The sequence below is a fragment of the Schistocerca nitens genome, chromosome 2 (genome assembly GCF_023898315.1).
Source record: "Schistocerca nitens isolate TAMUIC-IGC-003100 chromosome 2, iqSchNite1.1, whole genome shotgun sequence".
NCBI lineage: Eukaryota > Metazoa > Arthropoda > Insecta > Orthoptera > Acrididae > Schistocerca > Schistocerca nitens.
Genome location: NC_064615.1, coordinates 459,929,873 through 459,953,208, shown reverse-complemented (window position 1 = coordinate 459,953,208; position 23,336 = coordinate 459,929,873). Strand labels below are relative to the sequence as shown.

General features: G+C 43.8%; 1 protein-coding gene across 1 annotated transcript in view; it reads right to left on the bottom strand.

Annotated features, from left to right (window-relative positions):
- Positions 1 to 23,336, bottom strand: part of LOC126236349 (ATP-dependent DNA helicase PIF1) — a 115,081-nt gene that overhangs the window by 80,301 nt on the left and 11,444 nt on the right.

Sequence of the window (23,336 nt, the reverse complement as noted above, 5' to 3'; positions counted from 1 at the left end):
GCAATTCTGAAGCGAATGCGAAGTGTTTCCTTCAGTTTAGAAATTGAGGTGAACTCACGAGGGCTTAAGTCAGGGGAGTGCAGTAGGTGGTATAGCAATTAGCAGTCCCATCAGTCAAACGAATCAGTAACATCTTGCACTGTACGTTCTTGAGCATTGTCCTGCAAAATGATGGTCAGGTACTGCAGAAAGTGTCATCATATCTGTCTCTAAGCTGGGTGTAGGTTGTGTTCATTTTCATAGCAGACATATTTCAGTACTATGTGGATTACTTCACACTTTTTTTTTTTGTTTAGACTCAACTGACATTTTTTGCACCATACAGATATCTTGCCTAAACCATTCTGCAATTTGTTTTAATCACTAATGACTTTACAAGATGGTAAATGACAGCATCATCTGCAAACAATCCGAGAGGGCTGCTCAGGTTGTCTCCTAAATCATTTATGTAGATCAGGAGCAGCAGAGGGCCTATAACATTTCCTTGGGAAATGCCAGATATTACTTCTGCTTTTCTCGACTTTCTGTCAGTTCCTACAAGTTGTGACCTTTCTAACAGAAACTCACAAATCCAGTCACACAATTGAGGCAATGCTCTACAGGCACAACATTTGATTAGAAGCAGCTTGTGAGGAACGGTGTCAAAATCCTTCTGGAAATCTAAAAATATGGGATCAATTTGACGTACGGTTTGGTTGCACTCATTGCTATGTGATGATAAAGTGCTAGTTTTGTTTCACAAGAGTGATATTTTCCGACTCCATGCTGACTGTTTGCAAATAAATCACTTTCTTCAAGGTAATTCATTATGTTCGAACAAAGTATATGTTCCAAAACCATACGGCAAATCAGTATTACTGATATCTGTCTCTCACTCTAATCACTCTCATTTCCTTTCTTGAGTGTTTGTTTGACTTTTGCAATTTTCCAGTCTAAAGACCTAAAGGTACAGTTCTTTCGATAAGCAAGCGATTGCATACAATTTCTAAGTATGGAGCTACTGTATTGGCAAACTTTGAAAAGAATATGAGCGGCATACAACCTGTACCAAAGGCCTTGCCTTTATTATACACCAAGGAATCTACTTTTAAGTTACTCATGTTGGCGGATGTTCTAGACTCAAATTCTGAAGTATTTACATCTTCTCTGGTGAAGGATTTTTTAGTAACTCTGTTTTAGTGGCACTGTCATCAGTGACATCACCATTATTATCAAGCAGTGAAAGTATTGAGCGTGTACTTTATATATAACCAGAATCTCTTTGGATTTTCTGCCAGATTTTGAGACACAGTTTCATTGTGGAAGCTATTACAAACATCTTGCATTGAAGTTCACACTAAATTTCGAGCTTTGGTGAAACTTGGCGAATCTTGGGCATTGTGCATTCTCTTCAATTTGGTTTGCTTCCTTTGTTGCTTCTGCAACAGTGTTCTAACCTGTTTTATATACCATGGGGGATCAGGACCATCTCTTACTAATTTATTTGATATACACCTCTCGATTGTTGTCTACACTATTTCTCTTAATTCAAACCACATATGGTCTACGCTAACATAGTCAGATCGGGAGGGGTGGAGACAGTCTCTTAGAAAGATGTACATACACATATGAAACGACCATATTACATAGATGAAATTACTTGAAACCTTACTATATTGCTAACTGAACAACTTACACAATGAACAACATATCGAAAACATACATCTTGTTATTATCTCTTACCTTAAAATTCTTGTAATCTTTTAATTCAGGTATGCAATAATGAAAACTGAAAATTAAGTAATCATTGCTAGCAAACCTCAAGTGAACAATTTTGGTGCAAAATGTTACAACAATCAATTCGAATGAAGTATGAGTGTGATTGGCTGAAGTAAGCAGAACAACTGCGAAACAATGTCTACACAACAAAATACTGCCAGCTTTTCAGTCCAATCCTGTACAAAAATTGACGAACTTAAGCTTGTTTTGACCAAAAATAAATTTCAACAAGACACACAATAGTTCTTTAAGAAGACTTAGTAAATTATTTTCTACTGGTTAGAAATAAGATGACCTTTTTCTGACACTTATTTTTGTATAAATTTTTGGGTTACTTTAATTTTCTGCATTGTCATCAATAACGCTTTAAATGAAACTTCGTGGCAGATTAAAACTGTGTGCCCGACAGACTCGAACTCGGGACCTTTGCCTTTCGTGGGCAAGTGCTCTACCAACTGAGCTTCCGAAGCACGACTCACGCCCGGTACTCACAGCTTTACTTCTGCCAGTATCTCGTCTCCTACCTTCCAAACTTTACAGAAGCTCTCCTGCGAACCTTGCAGAACTAGCACTCCTGAAAGAAAGGATATTGCGGAGACATGGCTTAGCCACAGCCTGGGAGCTTTAAATGCTTCATCAAACAGCAAATAATTTTGTGCAGTGCTGCACATTATCCTGGTTTTATGCATGCATTGTTCTGCATGTCCAAAGCTTTTTCAATGATTTTAAGCCACTGGTGAAAAAAACCTTTAACGTGTGAACAATAAAATGATAATCAACTGTACTACCCAGTTTTTTTTTTTAATTATATCCAAGTGCAGCACTTTAAAAAATGGTTCAAATGGCTCTGAGCTCTAAGGAACATAGCATCTAAGGTCATTATTCCCCTAGAACTTAGAACTACTTAAACCTAACCAACCTAAGGACATCACACACATCCGTGCCCGAGGCAGGATTCGAACCTGCAACCATAGCGGTCACACGGTTCCAGACTGAAGCGCCTAGAACTGCTTTGCCACACCGGCCAGACAACACTTAAAATGCAACACATTTCTACAAAACACAATTTCTTGTGCAAACGCATGATTTTTCACATGTAAAACCTGAATGATGAAAGATTTTTGCAAATGCTTCTTATAATTACCATAAGGATATATTTTTTAATATCATCTGTATCATCTGAAAGACTCAGCACACGCGATTCGCGTAAAACCAGATTTTACGCGCGTTTTATGTACAACTGTAGACCACTGTATCACGGCATCAAATAAAGCTTTCACAAAACAACAGCATGACCATTAATTACATTCACCTGTTTAACTTCTTACAAAATTTGAACCGAGTCATGCAAGTCCGAAAAACAGAACTGGTGCGCTTCAAAAATTTCCCAGAAAAACGTGTTTTTTGGATGTACGATAAAAGGAATCAAGATTTTTTTCAGTTACAACTTGTCTTAGACTGATCGTTGCTACACTACTCTACATTGTCCACACTGACACGTGCATGCCTCAGTAATCCTCAAGTCTATGCATACCCGTGTGGGAGGCCATTGCATTTTTTTTATATTTCTTAATTTATAATGTACATGTATTTTAAAGTTTCTATTAATTATATTTATTTCTTATCATTCTCTATGATCGAGGAAACAGTTCCTGTGATCTATTGACATTATTGTGATACTTTGGGTGTCAGCTTAATCTTATAGACAAACTTGATCAGTTGTCTATTATATATTTAATGTACAATCATATTACAGTAGTCTGTAGATCACAGTCTATTTGTCTGCGTTGTCTCTCTATCTGAAAAAATACATGGATTGGTTCAGAACGCAGGTCAGAGCAAATGAGGAGTTTCACAGGGTGCATCTGTAGCCAAAGAACCCACACTTGCATCTAGCCTCTGCCAACCCAATTAAAGGCAAAGAGAATTAAGGAGACAGGAATGCTTTCTAGCTAGGCAATTCATAATGGTAAAAGTAAAAAGGCTAAATACATAATGGACACTAGTTTGACCATCAATTACAAAACAAGGTGAGAGATTAATCAGGTCAGCAAGGGAGAGATGTGTAGTGGTTATTAAAAAAGAAAAAGAGAAGAAAAGAATGAAAATGTGGGAAGAAATGGTGAACAAAAAGGGGGTTTTAAAATCGTTAATGACCGTGAGAAAAGGGAAAGAATGAAATGCAAATCGGACTTCGTATTACAGAAAAGTTATCAGACTTAGTGATTCAGAAAAGCTATTGTTGGGGTGGTCCTTGTGGCGTTTCTGAGCAAAAGTCAAACCAATTTCCACTACAAAAATTATCTGAAAAAGAAAACAGAGAATAACAAATGTGACTAACAGGGGGAAATGGCGTAGATAAGAGTTCATCCTTTACCATGTTAACATGTCTTCTTTCGTGCGGCGTCCAGGTCTTCAAAAATCTCATACTTCATTTCTGCGTGAAAAGTCTGCTCCGAAATCTTGCAAACGTCCAGGAATCACTAATTTATACAAATTAAAATCATCTTGATACTGAGTGCAATTTAATTTACTTTGCTGCTTCCATCCCATGAATTACATAACTTCCACAATATGTCTACACATTAATAAGTTTTTTTGTCTTAATCAGACCAAGACTAGCTAATAAGTTATGTCTGAATTCAGCTTCAGCTCTCCACAGACAAAAAAGAAATGGATAGAAAAAAAGAGAGTTACAATTTTAGTATTTTCTCTGCCGTCGAGCGCTCATACCGCTACGAAGGTATAATTTATGTCTGAGGGAACGACTGTAGCGCGGCGAAATTCAAAGTCCCACTACAGATGCCAGACGAGTGTGCTCCGCCTTCAATTCATTACAGAGAGGAACACCAACCACTGCATCAAAGGCAATTAAAACAGAGTAAAAGAGGGATGAGTGAGGAAGCTGGCAAAGGAGACGCATCCAAGGGACTCTGACCTCGCCTGCAGCAGGAGAAACCCAAAACAACTCCTGCTAATCCTAAAAGTAGTTTAAAATGTATATTTGATGATAAAAGTCACTTGCATGGAGACAGTGGAGAGGGGTTCAGCTATCCACAAGTCATTCACTAACATTGATGGAAAAGAATCCAGGAAACGATGCTTAGCATGGAGAGTCAGGAGAGGGACATTCCAACACAATCGAGGTATTGTCTGTAAGGACATACAATCACAACAATTGTTATGATAGACAAAAAGTAAAACACAGTCAACAGGTCATGTGTCATTCGCTAAAGTGGCTGAGAACTCTGATGGCAAACATACATTAGGATGCAAGTGGTTAAAAAAAGGGCATTCAGCCGGGAAATGGCAAACTGTCAAGAGTTGATGACAATGAGCAGAAAGTGGTGGGGGATCAACACGTAACAAATGGCAATGGCTAAAATTACAGTGTGCAAGACACATCCTAGCTAAAATGATCTCCTTGGAGTAAGAGGGCCAAGAGGAAGTTGGCCAAGCTGCTGCATGAAGCCAAGGTGGTGATGGGTTCACACCCACCAGGAAAGTGGCAGGTACCAGAAGGCAGCAGAGGGATGTGCTCCATACTGGTGGTCAGAGAAGTCATCAAAGAACAGGGAGTAGGTAGGGTGACAAATTTGGTTTGGCTTTGCTTTGCTTTGCTTTGCTTTGGAGTGCAAAAAAACAACTGGGGTCATATGCACCCAAGTAAAAACTATAGAACACGAAGACAGAAAGGAATTAAACAACTATAAGTCAGTCCCAACTGACATATGCGAGGACAGCTAAAAACAGAATGTGGAGAAAGGGCCAAAAAAGACACCATACAGAAATGAAGGTCCAAAAACTAAAAATTACATGGCCTTCGCCATATTGCTTTGGCGGATAAAAAGAAAAACATGGTCGTAAGCCCACGCATCATCTGCTAAAATGGCCGATAACTCAGATGGCAGACCCAAGCAGCAACGTAAACAGTTCCTCTGGGAGACGCTTAATAAGCCGAAGCTTATTCCTGTGAAGGGCGGACCATTGGTGATGCCAAAAGGACACCACCTCCTGACAGGCGGCAACACAGAGATCATCAGAGGGAATGTAGGAACTAGTGGGCTGAGATATGAGGAATGCAGCCTTGGCAGCAGCCTCATTTCCTGCTAGACCGACATGATCAAGAACCCACATAAACATCACAGTGGCTCCACCAAGAGAGAGGAAGTGACAGCTTTCCTGGACCTGCAGCACTAAGGGATGGGCGGTGTACAGCGCAGACTTGTCTGAAGGGCACTGAGTGAGTCTGTGCAGAGGACACAATTGAAAAAAAAGTCTGTATCGCCAGATGTACTCCATGGCTTGATACAGGGTGAAGAGCTTGGCTGTAAATACTGAGCAGTGTGCTGGAAGCTGATATCTAAAGAGCCAACCCCGCCGTCAGTCCGAGAGCCATCAGTGTATATAAAGGTACTATCACAAAGGTCGTGAAACTGAAGGTGAGGCTGGAGTAGTGTCCTTAGGAAGCAAATGAAGGCCAAGACAGTGAAGGGTTCACACCCACCAGGTAGTGCTGAGTTAAGCCGCCACAACAAGTGCCGGAAGCGGAAGAGGGACATGCCCCATACTGACGATCAAAGGAATCATCGAAGAAGGCGGCATAGGATGGGTGGCCACACATGGCAGACAAATGGCATGCATACCTGCCAAGGAGAAAGTCACAGCAACAAGACAGTGGTAGTTCCACAGCTTCAGGATACATACTCTCAACTGGGCTACTGTAAAAGGTGGCCAAGTGGATACCACAATGGTGGATAGTGTTGAGACGGTGTAAGAGGGATGGATGTGAAGACGCATAAAGAAAGCACCAATAATCGAGTTTCGAATGGACAAGGGACTGGTACAAATGGAGGAGAATGGTTTGATCTGTACCCTAGGAAGTATGATTGAGGACACGTACGACACTGACGAACCGCGTACAGTAAGCTGCCACGTAAAGACATGTGGGTGGACCAAGAGTGTTTCCAGTCGAGCATGAGCCCCAGGGATTTCATAGTTTCAATGAGCGGAAGGGCAACAGGACCAAGATGTAAAGACGGTGTGGGAAACCAATTGCGCCAGCAGAAAATCATACAGACTGTTTTGTCTGTGGAAAAACGAAAGCCATTGTCAATGCTCCAGGAGTAAAGACGATCAAGACATTGCTGAAGGCGCTGCTCAGTGAGACAGATCCACGGAGAACTCCAATAGATTGCAAAATAGTCAACGAAAAGAGTGTCGGAGATGCCTGGCAGTGGTTAGTAAATTGCGAGACTCCAGTCACCATACCAGCCGGGCATGACTCTTATGTTCCATCACCTTGAAAATGCAGCTGGTGAGAGAAACAGGGCAGTAGCTAGAACGAAGGTGTTTGTCCTTACCGGGCTTAGGTACAGGTATGGCAGTGACTTCACACGCCAGTGCCTGTGAAACGTGCCCTCTGCCCAGATGCGATTGTACGTATGAAGAAGAAAGGGCTTGCCTGCAAGAAAAAGGTGCTGCAACATCTGTATGTGAACATCGTCTGGAGCTGGGGCGGAGGATCGGGATAAAGTGAGAGCATGATCTAGCTCCCTCATACTAAAGGTAGCATTGTAACACTCACTGTTCTGAGAGGAGAAAGGTATTGCTCAAGCCTCCTCAACTCTCTTCCAATGGAGGAAGGCAGGATGATAGTGGGAAGAGCTCTGAATCTCCAAAAAAATGGCATCCCAACGTGTTTCAGATAACAATGGGTCCACTATGATGTTGTCTGCTACTGTCAGGCCTGAAATTGGTCAATGGATATTCGTCCCAGAGAGCCGTCGGAGGTTGACCCACATGACGGAAGAGGGATTGGAACTGTTAAAAGAACTAATTAATGAAATCCAGCTAGTTTATTTGCTATACAACAGAATGCGAAGACACTGTGCATGCAACTGTTTATAATGAAAGCAGTTTGCCACTGTAGGATGACTTAAGAATGCAGAGAGCACATCTCCGTGCATGAATTGCGTGTCTCAGTCCACCAAGGATCTGGGACTCAGCATGGTAAAGAGGAAGTGCAAGGAATGGAACGTTCTGCGGCTAAGGATAACTTGTGGGATATTCCACCTCATCATTACAACTGAGGAAATCTTGTTCTTCGAAGGTCGCCAGTGTGGAATAAAGCTACCAGTGAGGAATAAAGCTGCCCGTTAGCCTTAGTGAGCTGGCATTTGGGTGTGCAGGCAGGTGTGGTAGGAGTCAGCAAACTGATAGTACACGCAAAATGGTCGCTCAAGTAGGTGTCAGAAAAAAAACAGACCACTCATGATGATGAGCAAGCTGGGCAGTGCAGAAGTATAGGTCCAAATGGGAATAGATGTGTGAAGAGTCGGAAAGGAAAGTGGCTGCTCCAGTGTTACGGCAGAAGAGGTTAAGGTGGTTAAGATGATCAGCGAAGAGGCCACCTTTGTGACAGGTCTTGGGAGAACCCCGATGGGTATGATGCACATTAAAGTCACCAAGTAGCAAAAATGGGGGAGGTAGCTGCCCAATAAGCTGAAGGAAGTCTGCCCTCGTGACACTGAATGACAGAGGGACATAAATGGTGCAGAGGGAAAAAGTCAGGAGGATCCTGCTCCATGGGGTCCACAGAAGCATTGGCTTACTTGTGCTGTTGGTCTGTGGAATCCGACGCTGAAAAACTGTTGGTGGTGTGCACCAGTGACACAGAGGCCGGCCGGGCTAAGGTACCTCGTGGTGAAGAGGATCTTCGAATCGGCAAAGGAGAAGACCATTTGCCTTTGGTGGACTTCTTCAAGCCTTTATGGTTAGAGGAAGATTCGGGTATTGGTTGGCTGGAGGGATGTAGGAAGTCTTCAAGAGAATACTCTTTCTGTCCTTTCTGGCCTACCGGTTGTGTAGCTGGTGGCTACGCCCCTTGGTGTGAGAGTTGGATGGCTTGTTGCACAGCTGGATGGGGGACGGCAATGCTACCTCGACACTGGGCGATTTCACAACCTCAAAGCTGAATTGTTGGTCGCATGTCCACATGGACATGTCCTTCATGAAGTGAGGAGGTAACAGGAACAGGACTACAGGCGCCACACGGGAGAATGCAGGGTTTGCGACTAGTCAATAACTTGCGAGCAACTGGGTAAGACACTTTTTCCTTTACCCAAGTCTCTTGGACAGCCCGCTCATCAATATACATGGGACAATTCCAAGAGGTGGCGGAATGGCCACCATTGCAGTCGATACAGCAGGGAGAAGGAGGCAGACAACCACCCTTGTTCCATTAAGTTTCGGGTGTGTAGCCACAAGAAATCTCCTCCTCCTAGTATTTCGGCTGTATAACGTTCAGCCATCTTCACAGTGAGCCGTAAGACTGCCGCTCCAGTGCTCGCTTCGTCCCTTTATACTGTTGTACCACGCGGCTGCGCAGGCGGCCACAGATGCAAATGCGCCAGAGACGTTGGTCGGCGGCAGAGACGTGCATAATGCGCGTGTTGTATCTATGACTCCGCAGTTGATCTGTGTTGGCATATCGATATATCATTGTGAGCTGCACTGTGATGTCGTCTTTGTGAATTTACTATGGCAAGTGCCAGATTCCATGATTTATCAAGACTGAAACCACTGATTGAAGATGGCTGAACGTTATACAGCTGAAATATTAGAAGAAGAAGGAGATTTCTTGCGGCTGCACACCCAAAACTTAATAGAACAGTCTTTGCGCCGCCAAAACCTGAAGATTCAAATCACCCTTGTGTGCATCCCTACCACTGGTTACACATTTGGCTGAGTGTCAACAAGACATTCTATGTTTGTTGTTGTGGTCTTCAGTCCTGAGACTGGTTTGATGCAGCTCTCCATGCTAATCCGTCCTGTGCAAGCTTCTTCATCTCCCTGTACCTACTGCAACCTACATTCTTCTGCATCTGCTTAGTGTATTCATCTCTTGGTCTCCCTCTACAATTTTTATCCTCAACACTGCCATCCAATACTAAATTGGTGACCCCTTGATGCCTCAGAATATGCCCTACCAGCTGATCCATTCTTCTAGTCAAGTTGTGCCAAAAAATTTCTCTTCTCTCCAATTCTATTCAATACCTCCTCATTAATTATGTGATCTACCCATCTAATCTTCAGCATTCTTCTGCAGCACCACATTTCGAAAGCTTCTATTCTCTTCTTGTCTAATCTATTTATCGTCCATGTTTCACTTCCATACATGGCTACACTCCACACAAATACTTTCAGAAACGACTTATTGACACTTAAATCTATACTAGCTGTTAACAAATTTATCTTCTTAGAAACGCTTTCCTTGCCATTGCCAGTCTACATTTTATATCCTCTCTACTTCGACCATCATCAGTTATTTTGCTCCCCAAATAGCAAAACTCCTTTACTACTTTAAGCGTCTCATTTCCTAATCTAATTCCCGCAGCATCACCTGACTTAATTCGACTGCATTCCATTATCCTTGTTTAGATTTTGTTGATGTTCATCTTATACCCTCCTCTCAAGACACTGTCCATTCCGTTCAACTGCTCTTCCAAGTCCTTTGCTGTCTCTGACAGAATTACAATGTCATCGACAAACCTCAAAGTTTTTATTTCTTCTCCATGGATTTTAATACCTACTCCAAACTTTTCTTTTGTTTCTTTTACTGCTTGCTCAATATACAGATTGAATAGCATCGGGGAGAGGCTACAACCCTGTCTCACTCCCTTCCCAACCACTGCTTCCCTTTCATGTCCCTCGACTCTTGTAACTGTCATCTGCTTTCTGTAAAAATTTTAAATAGCCTTTCACTCCCTGTATTTTACCCCTGCCACCTGCAGAATTTGAAAGAAAGTATTCCAGTCGATATTGTCAAAAGCTTTCTCTAACTCTACAAATGCTAGAAACGTAGGTTTCCCTTTCCTTAATCTTTCTTCTAAGGTAAGTCATAGGGTAAGTATTGCCTCACATGTTCCAATATTTCTACGGAATCCAAAGTGATCTTCCCCAAGGTCGGCTTCTACCAGTTTTTCCATTCGCCTGTAAAGAATTCGCATTAGTATTTTGCAGCTGTGACTTAAACTAATAGTTCGGTAATTTTCACATCTGTCAACACCTGCTTTCTTTGGGATTGGAATTATTATATTCTTCTTGAAGTATGAGGGTATTTCGCCTGCCTCATGTATCTTGCTCACCAGATGGTACAGTTTTGTCAGGACTGGCTCTCCCAAGGCAGCCAGTAGTTCTAATGGAATGTTGTCTACTCCCGGAGCCTTGTTTCAACTCAGGTCTTTCAGTGCTCTGTCAAACTCTTCACGCAGTATCGTATCTCCCATTTCATCTTCATCTACATCCTCTTCCATTTCCAAAATAATGTCCTCAAGTACATCGCCCTTGTAGAGACCCTCTATATACTCCTTCCACCTTTCTGCTTTCCCTTCTTTGCTTGGAACTGGGTTTCCATCTGAGCTCTTGATATTCATACAGGTGGTTCTCTTTTCTCCAAAGGTCTCTCTAATTTTCCTGTAGGCAGTATCTGTCTTACCCCTAGGGATATACGCTTCTACAACCTTACATTTGTCCTCTAGCCATCACTGCTTGGCCATTTTGCACTTCCTGTCTATCTCATTTTTAAGACGTTTGCCTGTTTCATTAACTGCATTTTTGTATTTTCTCCTTTCATCAATTAAATTCAATATTTCTTCTGTTACCCAAGGATTTCTATTAGCCCTCGTCTTTTTACCTACTTGAGCCTCTGCTGCCTTCACTACTTCAACCCTCAGAGCTACCCATTCTTCTTCTACTGTATTTCTTTCCCCCATTTCTGTCAATTGTTCCCTTATGCTCTCCCTGAAACTCTGTACAACCTCTGGTTCTTTCAGTTTATCCAGGTCCCATCTCCTTAAATTCCCACCTTTTTTGCAGTTTCTTCAGTTTTAATCTTCAGTTCATAACCAATAGATTGTGGTCATGCAGTTTCTTCAGTTTTAATCTTCAGTTCATAACCAATAGATTGTGGTCAGAGTCCACATCCGCCCCTGGAAATTTCTTATAATTTAAAACCTGGTTCCTAAATCTGTGTCTTACCATTATATAATCTATCTGAAACCTTCTGGTATCTCCAGGGTTCTTCCATGTATACAACCTTATTTCATGACTCTAGTGTGGTTGAAATGATGACACTGGCAGCAGCACGTTGAGTTCAGAATGTACGGCCAGACAGATAATTTCATTGCCTGCTTTGATCTTGGATGGAAGCACAACTCTATCAAAGGTGAGGAACACAGTGCGGGTGGGCACTAAGAAGGAATCTGCACTTTTCACTACCCGATGGACGGCAATGACACCCTGATCAGAAAGGTACAACTGGATTTCAGCCTTGGTCAGACCATCAAACAGCCTAGTGTAAATAACACCACGAGAATGATTCACAGTTCTATGGGCCTTGACACAAACAGAGCAGCCGTGGAGAAGCAAGACGGTAAGCAGTTTTTGCGCTTGAGAATCAGAAGTAGTCTCCAAAAGCAAAGTGCCATTCCATAAACAAGAGCAGGGCCAGCAATTGTATCAACATCTTTCTAAATAATAAACCGATTTACCGTGGTGAAGGACTGACCGTCTTCAGTGAGACCACGAGAAACCGTGGTGCAGTGGGAAGGGTCTTTGAATCATTAGCCTCATTACGTTTGCGTTTCGTAGACATTGATTGTGAAGATGACTGACACATTGCAAGAAAATCCCCCATGATTGCCAGCATCTCCAAAGGCATGCTCCTTCCAACCAGGGACCCCCTTCACAAGGGGGCACACCCACCTTAGGTGATTGGTCACACCTTAGGTCTCCTGAACACCTGACAGAGGGACCAATCGGCAATTTGGAAAGGCTGCAGCTCAGGCAATGACCCCTCCCTGACCTGTACCAGGGGGTACGTATGAACCCTGTCAACCAGGGGCTGGGAATTATGCGTTGCTCAGTCACCTGTTATGTGTTAGACGCGTGGGCCGTCCTTCAGAAGTGCACAGGGAGGAAGACGATAAAGAGGAACCTCACACGCCAAAGCAGAGGAACAAGAGGAGAAGGGAAACAAAGAAAGGAAAAGGAAGCAAAAAACAATGTTAGACTGTTCTTATGTCAGCGACAGACGATGGAGCACATTCCCAATAACAACCCAAACATGTTCCCCAAGGGAGGGGAAAAAGAATGGCAAGAGGATAGACATGAAGCACAGAAGGGAAAAGATGCTGCAAAGGCTGGGGCCCTGTGGTAGCCAAGTAAGAACCCGCCAAAGAGTGGCGAGCCTTCTGGGGGGTTGGGTGGCCAGGCATGGCAGACAATGGCATGCGTATATGCTGAGGAGAAATCACGCTGGCATGACAGTGATAGTTCAGCAGCTTATGCATCGAGACTCCCAACCGAGCTAGTGCAAATGTCCCCGTGGCCAAACGGATTCCACGATGGTGGATTGTATTTAGATGGCGTAACATGGATGGACATGCATAAACAACATACCCATAGTCTAATTTCGATCAGACAGGGGATCTGTGCAAACAGAGGAGGGTGGTATGATCCGCTCTCCCGCAAGCACGGCTTAGGACACATAGGAGGAGTACCAAGAAAGTTGCCTACGAAGCATGAGCCACAGGAACTTCGTAGTTTCAATGAATGGAAGAGCAACAGGCCAAAGATGTAAAGACGGTGAAAGCAACCCATTGCTCCAGTGGAAATACATATGAACAGTTTTGTCAGTGGAAAAACAAAAGCCATTATCAATGCTCAATGAGTAAAGATGACAGAGACATCATTGGAGATGTTGCCCTAGGAGACAAGTCCGTGAAAATCAATGAAAAGGGACCCGGAGATGCCTGGCAGGAGACAGGTCATAACAGCCTTAACGGATATAGCAAAGAGGACGACAGTCAGGATGGAGCCCTGAGGCGCCCCGTTTTCCTGAGTAAAGATTTCCAAGAAGGTAGAGCCCACACATATTTCAAAAACTCTTGTCTTCTGAAAATTATTGAAGGGAAACAGGATAGGCTGCCTCGAAGCCCCATGTGTAGATAGTACGGAGGACACCAGTCCTCCAGTAGGTGCCAGACTTCCTCAAAAAAAATAAATAAATAAATAAATAAATAAATAAAATAAAAAATAAAAAAAACGGCCACAGTCTGGTATTTTTGCAGAAAACCATTCATGATACTGGTTGACAAAATGATCAGATGGTGAACTGCAGAACGGTGTGCTCAAAATCCACATTGAGCAGTGTTCAGTTAATTGCGAGACTCTAGCCATACCAACCGGGCATGAATCATACGTGCCATCACCCTGCAAACACAGCTGGTGAGAGAAATTGGTTGGTAGTTAGAAGGACAGTGTTTGTCCTTACTGGGGGCTTAGGTATGGGTATGACTATGGCCTCATGTCAGCATCTGGGAAATGTGCCATTTGCCCAGTTGTGACTGTATGTATGAAGGAGAAATTGCTTGGCCACAAGGTAACGCTATTGCAACATCTGAGTGTGAACATCATCCAGCCCTGGGTCTGAAGATCAGGATGAATTGAGAGCACATCTAGCTCTCTCAGAGTAAAGACAGCATTTTAGCACTCATGATTCTGAGAGGAGAAGGATATAGCCCGAGACATCTACACTCGTTTCCGATAGACGAAGGTGGGGTGATAGTGAGTGGAGCATGAAATCACAACGAAATAGCAGCCTAAGGTGTTGGAGATAGCAGTGGGGTCCACTATGACATCATCTGTGACAGTCAGACCAGAAACTGGGGAATAGACCTTGATCCCAGTGAGCTGTCAGAGGTTGGTCCACATGATGGAAGACAGAGTGGAACTGTTAAAAGAAATAGTAAATGAAATCCAGCTAGCTTTTTTGCTATCCTAGAAAATGTGACGACATTGTGCACACAAATGTTTATAATGCATACAGATCGCCACCGCAGGATGGCGGTTAAAAATGCAGTGACCATGTGTCTGCACACAAATTGCATCATGGCATGCTGCAATCCACCAATGGATTGGGACACAGTGCGATAAACATCAGGTGCGAGGTCTGGAACATTCTGTGGCAATATGGTTAATGTAACATTTGTAAGGTACTCGACCTGGTCATCATCACTTGTGGGGTAGAAGTCAGCAACCTGACAGCACACGGGAAATGGTCACTCAAGTACACTACTGGCCATTAAAATTGCTACACCATGAAGATGACTTACTACAGATGCCAAATTTAACCAACAGGAAGAAGATGCTATGATATGCAAATGATTACTGTGGTGTCACCGCCAGACACCACACTTGCTAGGTGGTAGCTTAAATCGGCCTCGGTCCATTAGTACATGTCGGACCCGCGTGTCGCCACTGTCAGGATCGCAGACTGAGCGCCACCACACGGCAGGTCTCGAGAGACGTACGAGCACTCGCCCCAGTTGTACGACGACTTTGCTAGCGAATACACTGACGAAGCCTTTCTCTCATTTGCCGAGAGACAGTTAGAATAGCCTTCAGCTAAGTTAATGGCTACGACCTAGCAAGGCGCCAATTGTACCATTGCATGTATCTCAAGATAGTCTCACTTGTATCATCAAGAATGCTGTATACCAAAGGACGATATAAAAGTTAAGTGTTCTAGTAGCTACGTTCTTTTCTTTATCACATTCATTACGAATCCTGTTCCAGACTTCGCGCCAGTCGGCGTGTGTGTACGTGTGCCCCTTTCGGCTACCCGTCTCTGTGGACTGGCTGCCTTGTCAGTCCACTACAATTAGCTTTTCAGAGCATTCACACAAGGCTGGTGCCGGTGGCGACACCTACAACGTGCTGTCATGAGGAAAGTATCCAACCGATTTCTCATACACCAACAGCAGTTGACCAGCATTGCCTGGTGAAACGTTGTTGTGATGCCTCGTGTAAGGAGAATAAATGCGTACCATCACGTTTCCAACTTTGATAAAGATCAGATTGTAGCCTATCACGATTGCAGCTTATCGTATAGCGACACTGCTGCTCGCTTGGTCAAGATCCAATGACTGTTAGCAGAATATGGAATCGGTGGGTTCAGGAGGGTAATACGGAACGCCGTGCTGGATCCCAACCGCCTCCTATCACTAGCAGTCGAGATGACAGGCATCTTATCTGCATGGCTGTAACGGATTGTGCAGCCATGTCTCGATCCCTGAGTCAACAGATGGGGACATTTGCAAGACAACAACAATCTGCACGAACAGTTCGACGACGTCTGTAGCAGCATGGACTATCAGCTCTAAAACCGTGGCTGCGGTTACCCTTGACGCTGCATCACAGACAGGAGCGCCTGCGATGGTGTACTCAACGACGAACCTGGGTGCACGAATGGCAAAACATCATTTTTTCGGATGAATCCAGGTTCTGTTTACAGCATCATGATGGCCGCACCCGTGTTTGGCGACACCGCGGTGAAGGCACATTGGAAGTGTGTATTCATCATCGCCATTCTGGTGTATCACCCGGCGTGATGGTATGGGGTGCCATTGGTTACACACCTCCATCAGCTCTTGTTCGCATTGACTGCACTTTGAACAGTGGACGTTACATTTCAGATGTGTTACGACCTGTGGCTCTACCCTTCATTCGGTCCCTGCGAAACCTTACATTTCGGCGGGATAATGCACGACCGCACATTGCAGGTCCTGTATGGGCCTATCTGGGTACAGAAATGTTCGACTGCTGCCCTGGCCAGCACATTCTCCAGATCTCTTACCAATTGAAAATGTCTGGTCAATGGTGGCCAAGCAACTGGCTCGTCACAATACGCCAGTCACTACTCTTGATGAACTGTATCATCGTGTTGAAGCTGCATGGGCAGCTGTACCTGTACACGCTATCCAAGCTCTGTTTGCTTCAATGCCCAGGTGTATAAAGGCCGTTATTACGGCCAGAGGTGATTGTTGTGGGTACTGATTTCTCAGGATCTATGCACCCAAATTGCGTGAAAATGTAATCACATGTCCGTTCTAGTATAATATATTTGTCCAACGAATACCCGTTTATCATCTGCATTTCTTCTTGGTGTAGTAATTTTAATGGCCAGTAGTGTACATTTCAGAGACAATGGAGCACTTTAGACGATGGGCACGCTGAACAAGTGCAGGACGAGAAGTCCAAATGGGAGCAGGTGTATATGGAGTCTGAAAGGAACATGGATGTTCCAATACTAAGGCAGATGAGGTTGAGTTGATTGAGACGGTCAGCCAAGTTCTGAAAGAGCCCCAAAGGAAGTCACCGAGCAGCAAAAGGTGATGAGGGAGTTTACCAATAAGCTGGAGGAAGTCTGTCCTGGTGACGCCAAATGATGGAGGAATATTAACATTGCAAAGAACAAAGATGAAGCTAGGAAGAAAAATGTGGACAGCAACAACTTGCAGCTGGGGGATTAGTGAGATGGTTAGACTATGATTATCATCCCGGATGATCATCACGACTGCCCTGTGAGGTGGAATACCGTCCTCGGGAGGGGGGGAGGGGGGGGAGGGGGGGAGGGGGAAAGTGAAAGTGGAATGGAAAGAAATGTGAGATACTAAAGCAGTTGCAATGACACAATTTTGTTTCTTGGAGACAGAAAACAAGGGGACGCTACGATTCCAAGAGCAGTCGTAATTCCTCCTTGTGGGATTGAATGTTTCGAACATTTCATTGGAGGAGAGCCATGAAACAGAGACAGCAGGAGGGGAAAAAATGAAGGGTTGTCAGCTGGGTAGTTGCCGAGCGCCTGCTTTCGAAGACTCAGTGCTGCAGGATGCAGAGGCTGGAGGATCCTGTTCCATAAGATCTACAGAGGTATCAGCCGTCTGTCTGGATTAGCCTGCAGATTTCACAGAAGAAAAATGGTTGGCAGTGGGAAAACACAGGTCGGCCGGGTGGGGGGTATTGCGTGACATTACCGTGGAAGAGGATCGACGAAGGAGAAGACTGTCTTTGATTTCTCCAAGCCTTTGCAGTTGGCAGATGAAGACTAATGTTTGTTGGCTGGATGGATGTAAAAAGTCTTCATGGGAGTATTCCTTCTGTTCTTTCCGGGTTGGCAGTTATGTTGTAGGTGCTTTCACCTGCCGGAGGCGAAGATTTGACGGCTTGTTTCACAGCTGGAGGAGGAGAGGAGAGGGATGCTGCCGTGACATTGGGCAATTTGGCAATTGCAGTGATGAATTTGAAGTTGCAAGTCTGCAAGGACATGACCTTCATGGAGCAACGTGTAGCAATAATGGTACTTTACGTGCCAGATGGTAAAACAGAGCTTTTGACTAGCCAACTACTTGCAAGCAACAGGGTAAGGCAACTTTTCCTTCACCTGGATCTCTTGGACGGCTCGCTCTTTGAGATACATAGGACATCCTCAAGATGAGGCTGCATGGTCGCCATTGCAATTTATACATTGGGCAGAAGGAAGTGGACAATCACCCTCGTGAGCATCCCTATCACGTGTAGCACAAATGGCCGTGATTTGACAGGACATTCGAGTGTGGTTGTAACACTGATACTGGTACCAGCACATTAAGTTTGGAATGTACGATTGAACTGTGATGATTTCATAGCCTTCTTTGATCTTTGATGGAAGCACTACATCATCAAACGTAAGGATACATTGAAGGTAGCAGTTTTTATATGTTTTATTAGGTTATTTTTCATGTGAACGTAAATGTTTGTTTACATTATCAATATGAGGATTAATCAGTTTAAGTTAGCGTACAATACTCAGTATTCACGTTTATTAGTGTCATTTAGACTCGATACATTGAAAGTAGCAGTTTTTATACGTCTTATTAGGAATAGTGATACTGACAGCGATTTCTAACCTCACATGTATACATTTGACTATCACAACCTGCGACTTAACAGTTAAGCAAACGTAAAATACGTGGTAAATTAGTATTACACTACAATATCAGTGTTACAATACAACTTCTGAGCCCTTCTTACATACGGTTTAGTTAGCAGAAAGCTAAAACTCGCCTCCCATCTGCTTAAACTCCTTAGCTTGTTGTGGGCTTTAGTGATCGTCTACTGTTAGCCCATTGGTTCCTATGAAGTAGAATTCATATTTGTGCTTTACATTCTGAACTCTTATTGTTAGCTAAAGGTTTTGTTTTGTACCTGCACCTGTAAGTGTACAATACCCAGTGTTTATGTTTATTAATGTCATTTAGACTCAGTACATATAAGGTAGCAGTTGTTATAGCTGTATTAGGTCACTTTCGCGTTTACACAAACGCTTGTTTAAATTACAAATACGTGGGATAATCAGTAGGTGCAGCTTACTGTAGGTCACTGTTTAATCGTTTATAATATTCCCTAGATAGCCCCCAGCAGTTTACTGTAGGTCACTGTCTTATTCTTTAGTATTCACTAAATAGCCCCTAGCAGGAAAATAAGCACCAGATCTCGCTTCTACCATAAATTTTTATTTTCATTATTGGGTGTCCTTTCTGCCAACTAGAGTGTAGCTGAGGATTCCTTAAGTTTTCTATAGTAAATCAGTTATTAGCTAGATGGATAGGGACTGTGTCTGTTGTGTGCAGATGCAGGAGGAGTTGGCCACAGTCTAAACGCAGCTGGAACCTTTGTTGGCCACAGTCAACATGCTCCAGAGTGCCACCTTGAGGTGCGGTGGGGATGGGGTGCCTGAGGCAGCCTCTGCTGTATTAGATGTGCAAGGGGGGGGGGGGGGGGGGATGTCACATGTCACAGCTCTCTGTCATTGAGCCGACTGAAGGTGTGACTGAGCCGGCCAGCCTACTCTCACCTCAGTGTGGGTGGCAGACTGTGTTGAGGTCTCGAGCCTCAAGGCAAAGGCTGCATGGGGGATGCAAGCTCCTGCCAAATCCCATGCACTTTGCTAATAGATTCAGTGTGCTATCTGATGCTGGGTGGGGGGGGGGGGGGGGGGGGCTGAGCCGGGTCAGAATGCACCTTCCACCAGGATAGTGGCTGCTCCTTCAGCAAGGTCCGTACAGGCACGTGGGGGTCGGGGTTTGTTAGTTATTGGGAGCTCCAATGTTAGGCGGCTCAGGGAGCCCCTCAGGAACATAGTGGCCAGGGCAGGGAAGAAGTCCAACGTTCATTCAGTGTGCTTGCCGGGGGCTTGTCCGGAATGTGGAAGAGGCTCTTCCGGCAGCATCGAGCATGCGGGGTGCAGCCAGCTGCAGATTGTTGCACACGTCGGTACCAACGATGCCCGTCGTCGGGGTTCCGAGGAAATCCTTGGGTCCTTTCGACGGCTGGCTAAATTGGTGAAGGTGGCCTCCATCTCTCGATGAGTGGAAGCCAAGCTGACGATCTGCAACATCATACCCAGAGTGGACCGGCGTCCTCTGGTTTGTAGTCGAGTGGAGAATCTAAACCAGAGGCTGCGTCAACTCTTGTGATGAAAATGGTTGTAGATTCCTCAACCTACACTATGGGGTGGAAGGTTGTAGGACACCCCTCAATAGATCGAGGGTGCACTACACACAGGAAGCAGCTACATGGGTAGCACAGTACTTGTGGCGTGCACATGGGAGTTTTTTAGATTAGATTCCTCCCCACGGGAAACAAACCGCTGGCCTGAAAAATTACCAGTTCATGGCACTGATATGGGTGTGCCAACTGTAAAAATTGTTAGTTCACCTACACAGGTCATTCCAAAAGATTTAAATATGCTTATTCTCAGGTTAGTAAATTGTCGAAGTGTCTGTAGCAAGATCCCTGAGTTACTCTCCAAAATAAACAGTAGCAATGCCAATATTGTATTAGGTACCGAAAGCTGGTTGAAACCAGACATAAAAAGCAGTGAAATTTTGAACTCTGATTGGACAATGTTTAGGAAGGACAGGACAGATGCTATGGGAGGTGGTGTGTTCAGTGCAGTTAAAAGCTGTTTAAACGTAGTTGAGGTCGACACTGGGTCGGACTGTGAAATAGTCTGGATAAAGCTGTCAATCAGACAAGGATTGACCATTGTATTAGGATGTTTTTATAGACCACCAGCATCCACAACAAACATCGCAGAACGTTTCAGGAAAAGTCTTGAGTACACAGGAAGTAAATATCCAAATTATCCATTAGATATAGGTGGTGACTTTAATCTAGCATCCACTGACTGGGAAAATTACATGTTTATCACAGGGGGCAGAAGCAAAGATTCATGTGAAGTTATTCTAGGAGCGCTCTCAACATACAACCTTGAGCAATTGGTTAGAAAACCAACTCAAGACGGTAACATATTAGATATCTTTGCGACAAACAGACCTGATCTTTTTGAGGAAGTTAATCTAAAAGAAGGTATTAGCGACCTTAATGTCGTTGTGGCTTCTATGTCAGTGGAAGTTGCAAAAAAAAACAAAGAAACAGTGTATAGTTTCCTTGTTTCGGAAAGCAAAAGTGTCATTAATGAATATCTTCATAGTCAGCTCCAAGCATTCACCGCGAGACAAAGATGTTTAGCATCTTTGTGTCGGAATTTAAAGGTATTGTTCACCATGTGCCAGAGAAGTACGTGCCTAGCAAAAATATAGGAGGGGGGAAAGGATCCACCTTGGCACAACAAACATATTAGGAAGCTGCTGAGAAAGCAGAGAATTTTGCACAGTCATTTTAAACATAGTCACTGCCCCACCCCCACTGACAAACAGAAATTATGCGAAACGAAAGCAGCTGTCAGAAGGACAATGAGAGATTCTTTTAACAAATTTGAAAGCAATATTTTATCTGCAGATTCTAAAAATAAACCCAAAAAATTTTGGTTGTACGTAAAATCTATGAACGCTACAAATAATTCAATACCTTCTCTTGCTGACAGTACAGGTAATGTAACTGATGGTGATAAACAGGAGGCCGAAATTCTAAACCTAGCTTTCAAAAACTCGTTTACGGTAGAGGACTGCAGCACCATTCCCCCTTTCAATTATCAAACAAACGAAAGGATGGCTGACATAGTGTTTGCTGTCTCTGGGATCGTAAAACAGTTGAGATACTTAAGACACTAGGTAGGCATCTGGCCCGGATGGTATCCCTGTAAGATTTTATGTTGACTATGCTACAAATATAGCACCATTCTTATCCATCATCTATCACACATCACTGGAACAGCAAGAAGTTCTACGGGACTGGAAGAAGGCCCGGGTCATAGCAATCTATAAAAAGGGTAGAAAAGCGGATGCACATAATTACCGGCCAATTTCATTGACATTGATTTGTTGTAGACATAATGACCTTTCTAGATCCTGAGAAGCTCATCTGCAGAAACCAGCACTGTTTTAAGAAACAGCGGTCATGCGAGACACAGCTGGCCCTCTTTGTGCATGATATTCAACAGGCTCTAGATACCGGCTCCCAGGTTGATGCCATATTTCTTGACTTTCGAAAGGTGTTCGACTCAGTTCCGCACTATCGCTTGCTACAAAAAGTGCTTGCTTATGGTCTATCTGATGACATATGTGGTTGGATAAAAGGTTTTCTAACAGACAGAGAGCAGCATGTGTGTCCTGAATGGGGTGACTTCAACAGAAACAAACATAACTTCAGGTGTGCCCCAGGGCAGCATAATAGTTCCTCTGCTTTTTACGATCTACATAAACGATCTGGTTGATGGTATTGACAGCGGCCTGAGACTGTTTGCCAATGATGCTACAGTCTACAGGAAAGTAGTATCACACGAAAGTTGTGAACAAATCAATGGGGATTTGCAGAAAATAATGCGTGGTGCAATGACTGGCAGTTATCTCTCAATATTGGTAAGTGTAACCTACTGCATATAACAAAGCGAAAATCCCCATTAATGTACAAGTACAAAATAAATGCCCAGCCTTTGGAAGCAGTAACATCTGTCAAGTATCTGGGTGTGACTATTCGAAATGTTCTCAAATGGAATGATCAGATTACACATGTAACGGGTAAGGCAAACTCTACATTGCGGTTTATAGGTACAATCCTGAAACAATGCAGTCCTTCAACAAAGGAAATAGCTTACAATATGTTACTTCATCCAGTCTTGGAGTATTGTTCATCTGTATGTGACCCTTACCAGTTGGGTCTGACTCAAGAGATTGAGAAGGTCCAAAGAAGAGCAGCAAGATTCATGACTGGTACATTTAGCCATCGCAAGATAGTTACAAATCTCATAGAAAGTTTGAAGTGCAGATAGACGGCATGCTAAATAGAAGAGACTGCTCACTAAATTCCGAAATCTGATCTTCACTGAGGAAGTAGAGCATATATTATTACTACCAACATTCAAATCGCACAATGATCACCATTCAAAGATAAGGGAAATAAGAGCTCGTACTGAGGCGTTCAGACAGTCTTTTTCCCTCGCGCGATCCGTGAATGGAACAAAGGGGGGAAAATATGATTTTGGCGCGAATTGTGCCCTCCGCCACACACCGCTTGGTGGCTTGCGGAGTATATATGTAGATGTAGGAAAAGAGTGCACTGAGGTTGCATCAACCTTTCTCATTGCCTGATGGACTGCACTGATACCCTGATCAGAGAGGTAAGTTTGGAATTCTCCTTCAATCAAACCATCAAGCAGCCTAGTGTAAATAACACTACGCGCAGAATTCAGTGTCGATAGGCTTCGGCACGAACAGGATAGCCACGGAGGA